A 12422-nucleotide genomic window follows, 5' to 3' on the forward strand; every position below is an offset into this window, starting at 1 on the left:
TTGGGTAAGGTAAGCGCTCTAATAGCGCCCGGCGCTGCACTGGCGGTCACAGCAGTTAGACGCTGTTTCGTGTGTTAAAGCTGTGAGTTCAGCCGGGCGCTAAATTGTAGCTATACACCTTACGCACACAGTCATACACAAGGGATGGTTTTTTAAGAAACGACTTGCACTCATCAACACACACACGATAACAATTGTATACTAGCGCATGGCCGTGTGGCCAAGCAAACCTTTTATAGCTGCAGCAAGTACAAGACCTTCTGAGAAGGACCAATGGGAGTCTGCCACAGAAGAAGAACACCTTTAGGACCTTCCTAGAGGACCAATGGGATTAGCTGCAGTATCTAAGCTTGTGACCCCCGACCTCCAATGGGAGGTCCTCCCGTGGGCATGCTCAGAAAGGGAAAATCTCGACTTAGTCCCAGACAGACCTGCTCGCTGCTGAACATTGCTGGCTACAAGAACAGAGCCTGGAAGGGCAGTAGTTACCAGTCATCCAGTATTAGCCTGAGGCTGGGGTCACACTAGACCGTAATACAGACGAGTGCAATGCGCTAAAAAATCGCATAGCACTCGTCCCAATGTTAATCTATGGGGCAGCGCCCATCATCCGATATTTTCTCGGCCGTATTCAGGATCCGAGTGAAATCGCAGCATGCTGCGATTGTCAGCGTATCTCGGCCGAGAATCGCCAATGCAAGTCTATGGGTGCGAGAAAAAATCGGATTACATACGGACCATGCGTGTGCATTGCGAGAAATACGGAAGACTTCTCCAGGCGACAGGAAATTGAATCATCCATTATCAGGAATCTTTGGCATGCTAATTTCTGGGCCACGCTGGATTGCAAACCAGGAAGCACGCCTCCACAGAGTGTACTGTGTAGCAGCATGGCCAGGCATATAAATGTTGAGATGCTGATTGCTCTGGTCCATGATAGACCCGAATTATGGGACCAACGCGATGCACATTATGCGGACCGTGCACGTAAAGACGCAGCATGGAGGTCAATATGTCGCCACATGTTCCCCGATTTTGATGATCGACCTCAAGAGGTTCAGCAAGAAATTTGTAAGTACCATCATTTATGCAAAAATGGGTTTTTATAATGGGTTCATGATAAAAATAAGCATGAACACATCATATGTGGTGTGTTTATGATTGAAGTAAATGATCCATGCTCTTGGTTGAAGATGCAAAAACATTACCAAGACACGCAAATTTGGATGAAATTTTATAGCTATTGTCCTTTAATATATTCCCCAAGGAATTTTATGTCCCCCTCTGCTCCTGGGCCCGTGTGTGATTGCAAACCCTGTTTGAGTTATGTGCATGATTTTTATATACCAAATGTTGTATCTTTGCAGTCAATGATGTCACTAGACGATGGAGGAGTTGCCGGGACCAATACCGGCGTGAACGACAACTTTCTGGGCGGAGTGGTGATGCAGCCACCAAAAAAAGGAAATACCTTTATTTTGATCGCCTTAATTTTCTGGCACCGGTGATGGAGCTCAGACCGTAAGTGCCTGCATGTCTCAAAAAATGTGACATCTTATTACGTGAATATGTATGTTTTTTATCTAAATAAAAATCTTTTGTGAAATACAGAACAGAGTCAAATCTGACAGAAAGGGAGACTGCATCTGACTCTGAGTTGGTGATTGACCCTGTTGGTGAAGAGGCAGAAATGGCTGGACCATCTGGGCAAACAACAGGCAGCAACCAACCACCACCACCACAACCAGCAGCAGCGTCTTCTGCCACACAGGAGGCAAATCCAGAGGTGGAGGAAGGAGCCCAGAGCAGCAGTCCAACCTTGGCTCTGGATACCTCACCACAGCCTAATACCAGACCAAACCGTGGTCGGCGCAGAAGGGTGGTTTCGAACATTGGCACCAGGAGGCAAGTTGATACCGGGGTGTTGGACTATTTGTCCAGAGCTGCCCATGACGATGGGGAGGAAGCTTACTTCCGCAGTCTTGCCCGCTATTTACGGCCCATTCCACGCTCGCTCAGGCTGCGGACCAGAGGTTGTATCCAAATATTGATAGATGCAGCCACACCCCCAAACAACCCCACTGATATTTTTAATTATGTGGAACGGTGGCAAATGTCAGCTACAAACCTTCTTGCGGTGCAAGACCTTCCACAGGACCAATCACAAACTGTCGCAGCACCACCCCCGCAACCTATAGCTCCACAACATCAGCATGCCCAAAGCACACAACAACCCCAAAACAGGGCAATTTTTGATTATCCTGCAACTGCCCAATATGACCACTTGAACAGACACATGTTTGGAGGCAGGTCCCAACATGTGTCTGCTCGACATGGCCATATTGGGGGGTCTGACCAAATGGGACAAGCCGGTACCCAGGACTTGATGCCCTTCTACCCTCAACATCAAGTGTTAAGTCAGACACATGATCGGAACTTGCCACAACAACCTCAATTTAGATCAACACTAACACAGGTTGACAGTCTGGTTGGTCAACCATCCAGGCAAAGTTCCGCACATGCTGGACACCCGCCATCACCATCACCACCCCCAACCTACCAGAACCTGTAATTTTGTTTACATTTTGTTGGCCTGTCATTTTGGCTGTTGTATGGCCTAAGTTTTATTTTTCCTTGGCATGGAAATCTGTCTTGCTCATATGGCTCTAATTACATATGCTGATAATATGTTTGGAGAATATGTATATATATACTATGAGCAGTAAAAATTTGTGCAAAAATCGGAGTGTTATGTATTGGTCAAACTACATACATGATTTGTCAACTTCACACAATTAGCTAATTTCTGGTTGAGATACATAATATACAATTGCATCCGGAAAATTATGGTATTTATTAACTTACAATCTAACTTAACTTTACTGCAAAACAGCATTGTCTTGCCAAACAGTCGATCCCTCTGGTGACACAAAATAATTTGTTAAAACATCACGAACTTTAAGGCCTGAGGGCTGACGACGTGAAGGAAGAACACGTGTAGTTGTCAAGACAGTATTTGCAGAATCAACTTCATCAGCAGCAGATGATGGGCAATCATGGTATCTTGTAAAGTTGTGAAGAACAACACATGCTTTTATCACGCCATTTACATTGCCTTCACTCAGTTGGATTGCTGACTGAAGTACCCGCCATTTTGCACTGAGAATGCCGAATGAACAGTCGACCAGACGGCGGGCACGGGAAAGACGCAAATTAAAAATTCTGCGCCGGTAGTCCAGGCCTCTTCGTGGATAGGGCCTCATGATGTTCCTTGATAATTGAAACGCCTCATCTGCTACCATCATGTAAGGCACCGCATCCAAATTAGCACCTGGTATGTGACTTGGGGGTGGGAGATCCAATTCATTGTTGCGCAGCCGCCGACCCATAATGGAAGAACTGAAGACTCTAGAGTCTCCAGTTCTCCCATAGGCCCCAATGTCTACAATTATAAACCTGTAGTTGCTGTCAACTAGGGCCAACAGCACTACAGAGAAAAACTGTTTATAATTATAGAATTGTGTCCCTGAACCTGGCGGCTTACGCACACGAATGTGCTTTCCGTCAAGTGCCCCAATACAGTGCGGAAACTGGCAGGTGTCCTGAAATCCTTGAGCAATATTTAACCAGTCTGCCATTTTGGGTTCAGGCATCACCTCTTGATGGAATCTTCTCCAGATTTCCGTGCATGTATCCCGCACAATGCCTGAGATTGTAGATTTGCCCAGTAGAAACTCTAAATGCAGTGCCGCATATGATAGGCCAGTGGCAAGGAAGCTAAAAGAAAAGAGAGTATTCTTTAAAAATATAAAGTGAACACAATACAGTGTTATATTTGCAACAACAAAAATTTCATAAAAAATGGCATGCTTATTAAATCATTAAGGACATGCGATGGCTTTCATCTTTGACAAAATTAAATATTATCTAAGAAGGCCAAATGATGTTGAAGTTACCTAAACATTTAATTAGCTACTTTGAATAAGGGGGAAAAACATTAAAGTGTTAAATAATTTGGGACAAAGATTATTTAGACATACCGTAAGGTAAGGATAAAGCGCTCCTCTACTGAAATAGATTTGCGCATCCTGGTGTCCTTCTTTGTGATCCCTGGTCGCAAAATATCCAACAAAATATCAAAGGTTTGAATCCTCATCCGACAATAGTTGAAGAACGTGTCTGGATTTGACCTCAGAGCAGCATACAGACGGCTGAAATGGCCTTTATTGATCCGTTGCTTTATAAGTGGATGTACCCACATCCGTCTCCGCCTCCTCGGATCTACAATAACTGGGTATGGCTGGCCAAAACGATGGGAAAGTACCCAGTTGTAAAGCACATGCTCTGTGGTGTTAAAAGTCAGTAGATCAGACATGTTGCTCATCAATCCGAAGTGCACCAACACAAGCAGGGACTCTACTGCATAGATTGGTGTGTGGCACCTGTGTTTAGGGCCATTAAATAATGTTCTTGGTGATGATTTAAATTTTTTCAGGTGGAAAATCCGTTATATGTCCATTTTGCAAGCCTGCGAGAAAATCATGCCATACGGATGCCATACGGATGTCACACGGATGTCACACGGATCATTTGATGCGAGAAAATCGCATCCTCGCACTGCACATGGATCACTGTTTTGGTAACATTTGTGCGATTCTCGTCCGTCAAAAACGGACCGATTTTTTATACGTTGTGTGTGTCCCCGGCCTGAGCTAGACGCTGGGACCGATGTCTCCGCTGAGCAGACTCCACTGCAGTTGGAGAAGAATGGGAGACCGCAGCGGAGATGGTTTCGAGATCCCCCCTGTGCAGAGGCGGACACTTAACACTTCTAATGAAGGTTTTATTATCGGAACCTGAACTCTGTTCAGACTGCAGCAGCTACAGCAATGCATAAGACCTAGTCCGACCACTCCCCCTCCTCTGATAAGCAGCTCACTGTCTCTAGACAATGTATATAGATAAATGTAATGTGGGTGGGGTCAGTTGTGGTGTAGGTGGTGTTCGTTCTCTGAGTTCTTCTTAAACTCAAAGTCTAAGAACACTAATTGTATTTACAATTGCTGCATTCAGTAAACTAAGTGATACATCGTTGGGATCAGGGTCTCTTTTCCTACATTATGCTGCTCTCAAATGAGGTAGCAAAAACCTGGTGATGGATTCCCTTTAAAAGTCTGCTTAGTCTTGGGAAAAGTTCTGCTGTTTATCAAGCCAAATGCAACACAGTTTAGAAATCCATGGCAGAAGACAGAAGACTATGGGCCTTTATTGTCATCATAGATCATCTAAATTTTAATATTATGTTTGATGTTAACCCCTTCCCGACCTTTGACGCCACGTAGGCGTCATGAAAGTCGGTGCCAATCCGACCCATGATGCCTATGTGGCGTCATGGAAAGATCGCGTCCCTGCAGATCGGGTGAAAGGGTTAACTCCAATTTCACCTGATCTGCAGGGACAGGAGGAGTGGTAGTACAGCCCAGGGGGGGTGGCTTCACCCCCCCGTGGCTACGATCGCTCTGATTGGCTGTTGAAAGTGAAACTGCCAATCAGAGCGATTTGTAATATTTCACCTATTAAAACTGGTGAAATATTACAATCCAGCCATGGCCGATGCTGCAATATCATCGGCCATGGCTGGAAACACTGATGTGCTCCCACCCCACCCCACCGATCGCCCCCCCAAGCCACCGATCTGTCCTGTACACAGTGCTCCGCTCCCCTCGGTCCTCCTGTCCGCTCCCCCCGTGCTCTTGTCCGCTCCCCCGTGCTCCAATCCCCCCTTGCTCCGATCCAACCCCCCTGCACTCCGATCCACCCTCCCCGTGCTCTGATCCACCCCCCCGTGCTCCGATCCACCCCCATGCTCCGATCCACCCCCCCATGCTCCAATCCACCCCCCCGCATTCCGATCCACCCCCCATGCTCCGATCCACCCCCTGTGCTTCCCCCCACCCCATCATACTTACCGAGCCTCCCGGGGTCCGTCCGCCTTCTCCATGGGCACCGCCATCTTCCAAAAGTGCGCCCGCCGAATCTGCCGGCCGGCAAATTCGTTCCAGTGTGCATTTTGATCACTGTGATAAAACCTATCACAGTGATCAAAATAAAAAAAATAGTAAATGACCCCCCCCTTTGGCACTCCCATAGGTAGGGACAATAATAAAATAAAGAAAAAATTTTTTCCACTAAGGTTAGAGTTTTAGGGTTAGGGTTTCGATATGTGCACACGTATTCTGGTCCTCTGCGGATTTTTCCGCTGCGGATTTGATAAATCCACAGTGCTAAACCACTGCGGATATATGGCGGATTTACCACAGTTTTTCTGCGCATTTCACTGCGGTATTACAACTGCGATTTTCTATTGGAGCAGTTGTAAAACCGCTGCGGAATCCGCAGAAAGAAGTGAATGTAAACCGCTGCATTTCCGTGCAGTTTTTCTGCAGCATGTGTACAGCGATTTTTGTTTCCCATAGGTTTGCATTGAACTGTAAACTCATGGGAAACTGCTGCGGATCCGCAGCGTTTTCCGCAGCGTGTGCACATACCTTTAGAATTAGGCTATATGAACACGGTGCAGATTTGGCTGCGGATCCGCAGCGGATTGGCCGCTGCGGATTCGCTGCAGTGTTCCATCAGGTTTACAGTACCATGTAAACCTATGGAAAACCAAATCCGCTGTGCCCATGGTGCGGAAAATACCGCGCAGAAACGCTGCGTTGTATTTTCCGCAGCATGTCAATTCTTTGTGCGGATTCCGCAGCGTTTTACACCTGTTCCTCAATAGGAATCCGCAGGTGAAATCCGCACAAAAAACACTGGAAATCCGCAGGTAAAATGCAGTGCCTTTTACACGCGGATTTTTCAAAAATGGTGCTGAAAAATCTCACACGAATCCGCAACATGGGCACATAGCCTTAGGGTTAGGGTTGGAATTAGGGTTGTGGTTAGGGTTGTGATTAGGGTTATGGCTACAGTTGGGATTAGGGTTAGGGGCGTGGGGGGGTTAGTTTTAGAGGTAGAATTGAGGGGTTTCCACTGTTTAGGCACATCAGGGGTCTCCAAATGCAACATGGTGCCACATTGATTCCAGCCAATCTTGTATTCAAAAAGTCAAATGGTGCTCCCTCACTTCCGATCCCCGACGTGCGCCCAAACAGTGGTTTACCCCCACATATGGGGTACCAGCATACTCAGGACAAACTGCGCAACAATTACGGGGGTCCAATTTCTCCTGTTACCCTAGTGAAAATAAAAAATTGCTTGCTAAAACATCACTTTTGAGGAAAGAAAAATGATTTTTTTATTTTCACGGCTCTGCGTTGTAAACGTCTGTGAAGCACTTGGGGGTTCAAAGTGCTCACCACATATCTAGATAATTTCCTTTTGGGGTCTAGTTTCTAAAATGGGGTCACTTGTTGGGGGTTTCTACTGTTTAGACACACCAGGGGCTCTGCAAACGCAATGTGACACCCGCAGACCATTCCATCAAAGCCTGCATTTCAAAAGTCACTACTTCCCTTCTGAGCCCCGACGTGTGCCCAAACAGTGGTTTACCCCCACATATGGGGTATCACCGTACTCAGGAGAAACTGGACAACAAATATTGGGGTCAAGTTTCTCCTGTTACCCTTGGGAAAATTAAAACATTCTGGGCTAAATAATTATTTTTGAGGAAAGAAAACGTATTTATTATTTTCAAGGCTCTGCATTATAAACTTCTGTGAAGCACTTGAGGGTTCAAAGTGCTTACCACACATCTAGATAAGTTCCTTTCAGGGTCTAGTTTAAAAAATGGGGTCACTTGGGAGTTTCTACTGTTTAGCCACATCAGGGGCTCTGCAAATGCAACGTGACGCCCGCAGAGCATTCCATCAAAGTCTGCATTTCAAAACATCACTACTTCAATTCTGAGCCCCGGCATGTGCCCAAACAGTGGTTTACCCCCACATATAGGGTATCAGCGTACTCAGGAGAAACTGGACAACAACTTTTGGGGTCAAATTTCTCCTGTTACCCTTGGGAAAATAAAAAATTGCAGGCTAAAAAATCATTTTTGAGAAATGAAAATTTTTTTTTATTTTCATGGCTCTGAGTTATAAACTTCTGTGAAGTACTTGGGGGTTCAAAATCCTCACCACACATCTAGATTAGTTCCTTTGAGGGTCTAATTTCCAAAATGGGGTCACATGTGGGGGAGCTCCAATGTTTAGGCACACAGGAGCTCTCCAAACGCGACATGGTGTCCGCTAACAATTGGAGCAAATTTTCCATTCAAAAAGTCAAATGGCCTGCCTTCCCTTCCGAGCCCTGCCGTGTGCCCAAACAGTGGTTTACCCCCACATATAAGGTATCGTCGTACTTGGGAGAAATTGCCCAACAAATTTTTGGATCCATTTTATCCTATTGCCCATGTGAAAATGAAAAAATTGAGGCGAAAAGAAAATTTTTGTGAAAAAAAGTACTTTTTGCATTTTTACAGATCACTTTGTGAAGCACCTGAGGTTTTAAAGTGCTCAATAGGCATTTAGATAAGTTCCTTGGGGGGTCTAGTTTCCAAAATGGGGTCACTTGTGGGGGAGCTCCAATGTTTAGGCACACAGGGGCTCTCCAAACGTGACATGGTGTCCGTTAACGATGGAGATAATTTTTCATTCAAAAAGTCAAATGGCGCTCCTTCCCTTCCGAGCCTTACCATGTGCCCAAACAGTGGTTTACCCCCACATGTGAGGTATTGGTGTACTCAGGAGAAATTGCCCAACAAATAATAGGATCCATTTTATCCTGTTGCCCAAGTGAAAATGAAAAAATTGAGGCTAAAGAATTTTTTTGTGAAAAAAAAGTACTTTTTCATTTTTACGGATCAATTTGTGAAGCACCTGGGGTTTAAAGTACTCACTATGCATCTAGATAAGTTCCTTGGGGCGTCTAGTTTCCAAAATGGGGTCACTTGTGGGGGAGCTCCAATATTTAGGCACACGAGGGCTCTCCAAACGTGACATGGTGTCCGCTAAAGAGCGGAGACAATTTTTCATTCAAAAAGTCAGATGGCGCTCCTTCCCTTCCAAGCCCTGCCATGCGCCCAAACAGTGGTTTACCCCCACATACGAGGTATCAGCATACTCAGGACAAATTGAACAACAACTTTCATGGTTCAGTTTCTCCTTTTACCATTGGGAAAATAAAAAAATTGTTGCTAAAAGATCATTTTTGTGACTAAAAAGTTAAATGTTCATTTTTTCCTTCCATGTTGTTTCTGCTGCTGTGAAGCACCTGAATAATAATAAACTTCTTGAATGTGGTTTTGTGCACCTTGAGGGGTGCAGTTTTTAGAATGGTGTCACTTTTGGGTATTTTCAGCCATATAGACCTCTCAAACTGACTTCAAATGTGAGGTGGTCCCTAAAAAAAATGGTTTTGTAAATTTCGTTGTAAAAATGAGAAATCGCTGGTCAAATTTTAACCCTTATAACTTCCTAGCAAAAAAAATGTTTCCAAAATTGTGCTGATGTAAAGTATACATGAGGGAAATGTTATTTATTAACTATATTTTAACTCTCTGGTTTAACAGAATAAAAATTCAAAATGTGAAAATTGCGATATTTTCAAAATTTTCGCCAAATTTCCGTTTTTATCACAAATAAACGCAGAATTTATTGACCTACATTTACCACTATCATGAAGCCCAATATGTCACGAAAAAACAATCTCAGAACCGCTAGGATCCGTTGAAGCGATCCTGAGTTATTACCTCATAAAGGGACACTGGTCAGAATTGCAAAAAACGGCCAGGTCAAAATAGGCTGGGTCATGAATGGGTTAAAAAAGCACTCCCTCTTCAAAGTTTTTATTCTCCTAAATAATTGCATTCGTCATATAATATAGCACTGTGTGCTTACAATTGCTCATTTTGCCTTTCTACCCAGCTAATTCTTCTCTTTTCCTTTAGGTCTATAACATCACGTGATTAAAGACTGACTAGCTGCATCATTCTAAGCTATATGTAGAAACAGGAACTTTCTTTTCCCCCCCCATGAGACATCATTGCAAAAGTCCCTGGCATTGAGGGTTATAGCAGAGCAGCTGGGTCAGAAATTAAAGACTCATGCAGAAAACGAGACATACTAATTCTAAATAGAGCAGAGCAAAGAGAAGAATTTAATGAGGAGAAATGCAAAATAAGCAATTGTAAGTACACCATGCTATGTAATGTTATGATTGCAATATAGTAAGAGCATAAAAATTTTGATGGGAGTGCTTCTTTAACCCCTTAGTGACAGAGCCAGTTTGGTACTTAATGACCAGGCCAATTTTTGCAATTCTGACCACTGTCACTTTATGAGGTTATAACTCTGGAACGCTTCAACGGATCCCGCTGATTCTGAGATTGTTTTTTCATGACATATTGTACTTCATGTTAGTGGTAACATTTCTTCGATATTACTTGCGATTATTTATGAAAAAAATGGAAATATGGCGAAAATTTTTAAAATTTTGCAATTTTCAAACTTTGTATTTTTATGCCCTTAAATCTGAGAGATATGTCACGAAAAATAGTTAATAAATAACATTTCCCACATGTCTACTTTACATCAGCACAATTTTGGAAACAAAATTTTTTTTTGTTAGGGAGTTATAAGGGTTAAAAGTTGACCAGCAATTTCTCATTTTTACAACACCATTTTTTTTAGGGACCACATCACATTTGAAGTCATTTTGAGGGGTCTATATGATAGAAAATAATGAAGTGTGACACCATTCTAAAAACTACACCCCTCAAGGTTCTCAAAACCACATTCAAGAAGTTTATTAACCCTTTACGTGCTTCACAGGAACTGAAACAATGTGGAAGAAAAAATGAACATTTAACTTTTTTTTGCAAACATCTTAATTCAGAACCATTTTTTTTATTTTCACAAGTGTAAAAACAGAAATGTAACCATAAATTTTGTTATGCAATTTCTCCTGAATACGCTAATACCCCATATGTGGGGGTAAACCACTGTTAGGGCACACCACAGAACTTAGAAGTGAAGGAGCGCCGTTTGACTTTTTCAATGCAGAATTGGCTGGAATTGAGATCGGACGCCATGTCACGTTTAGAGAGCCCCTGATGTGCCTAAACAGTGGAAACTCCCCACAAGTGACACCATTTTGGAAACTAGACCCCTTAAGGAACTTATCTAGATGTGTGGTGAGCACTTTGAACCCCCAAGTGCTTCACAGAAGTTTATAACGTAGAGCCGTGAAAATAAAAAATCGCTTTTGTTTACACAAAAATGATTTTTCGCCCACAAATTCTTATTTTCACAAGGGTAACAGGAGAAATTAGACCACAAAAGTTGTTGTGCGATTTCTCCTGAATACGTCGATACCCCATATGTGAGGGTAAACCACTGTTTGGGCGCACCGCAGAGCTTGGAAGTGAAGGAGCGCTGTTTTACTTTTTCAATGTAGAATTGGCTGGAATTGAGATTGGACGCCATGTCGCGTTTGGAGAGCCTCTGATGTACCTAAACAGTGGAAACTCCCCACAAGTGACCCCATTTTGGAAACTAGACCCCTTAAGGAACATATCTAGATGTGAGGTGAGCACTTTGAACCCCCATGTGCTTCACAGAAGTTTATAATGTAGAGCCGTGAAAAAAAAAATCACATTTTTTCTACAAAAATGATCTTTTTGACCACAAATTCTTATTTTCACAAGGGTAACAGGAGAAATTAGACCACAAAAGTTGTTGTGCAATTTCTCCTGAGTACGCTGATACCCAATATGTGGGGGTAAACCACTGTTTGGGCGCACCGCAGAGCTTGGAAGAGAAGGAGTGCCGTTTTACTTTTTCAATGTAGAATTGGCTGGAATTGAGATTGGACGCCATGTCGCGTTTGGAGAGCCCCTGATGTGCCTAAACAGTGGAAACCCCCCACAAGTAACACCATTTTGGAAACTAGACCCCTTAAGGAACTTATCTAGACGTGTGGCGAGCACTTTGAACCCCCATGTGCTTCACAGAAGTTTATAACGTAGAGCCGTGAAAAAAAAAATTGCATTTTTTCTACAAAAATGATATTTTGCCCACAAATTTTTATTTTCACAAGGGTAAAAGGAGAAATTAGACCACTAAAGTTGTTGTGCAATTTCTCCTGAGTACGTCGATACCCAATATGTGGGGGAAAACCACTGTTTGGGCGCACCGCAGAGCTTGGAAGAGAAGGAGCGCCTTTTGACTTTTACAAACCAGAATTGGCTGGAATTGAGATCGGACGCCATGTCGCGTTTGGAGAGCCCCTGATGTGCCTAAACAGTAGAAATCCCCCACAAGTGACCCCATTTTGGAAACTAGACCCTCCATGGAACTTATCTAGATGTGTGGTGAGAACCTTGAATGCCCAAGTGCTTCACAGAAGTTTATAATGCAGAG

This window comes from Ranitomeya imitator, chromosome 6 (genome assembly GCF_032444005.1).
Source record: "Ranitomeya imitator isolate aRanImi1 chromosome 6, aRanImi1.pri, whole genome shotgun sequence".
Taxonomy (NCBI): domain Eukaryota; kingdom Metazoa; phylum Chordata; class Amphibia; order Anura; family Dendrobatidae; genus Ranitomeya; species Ranitomeya imitator.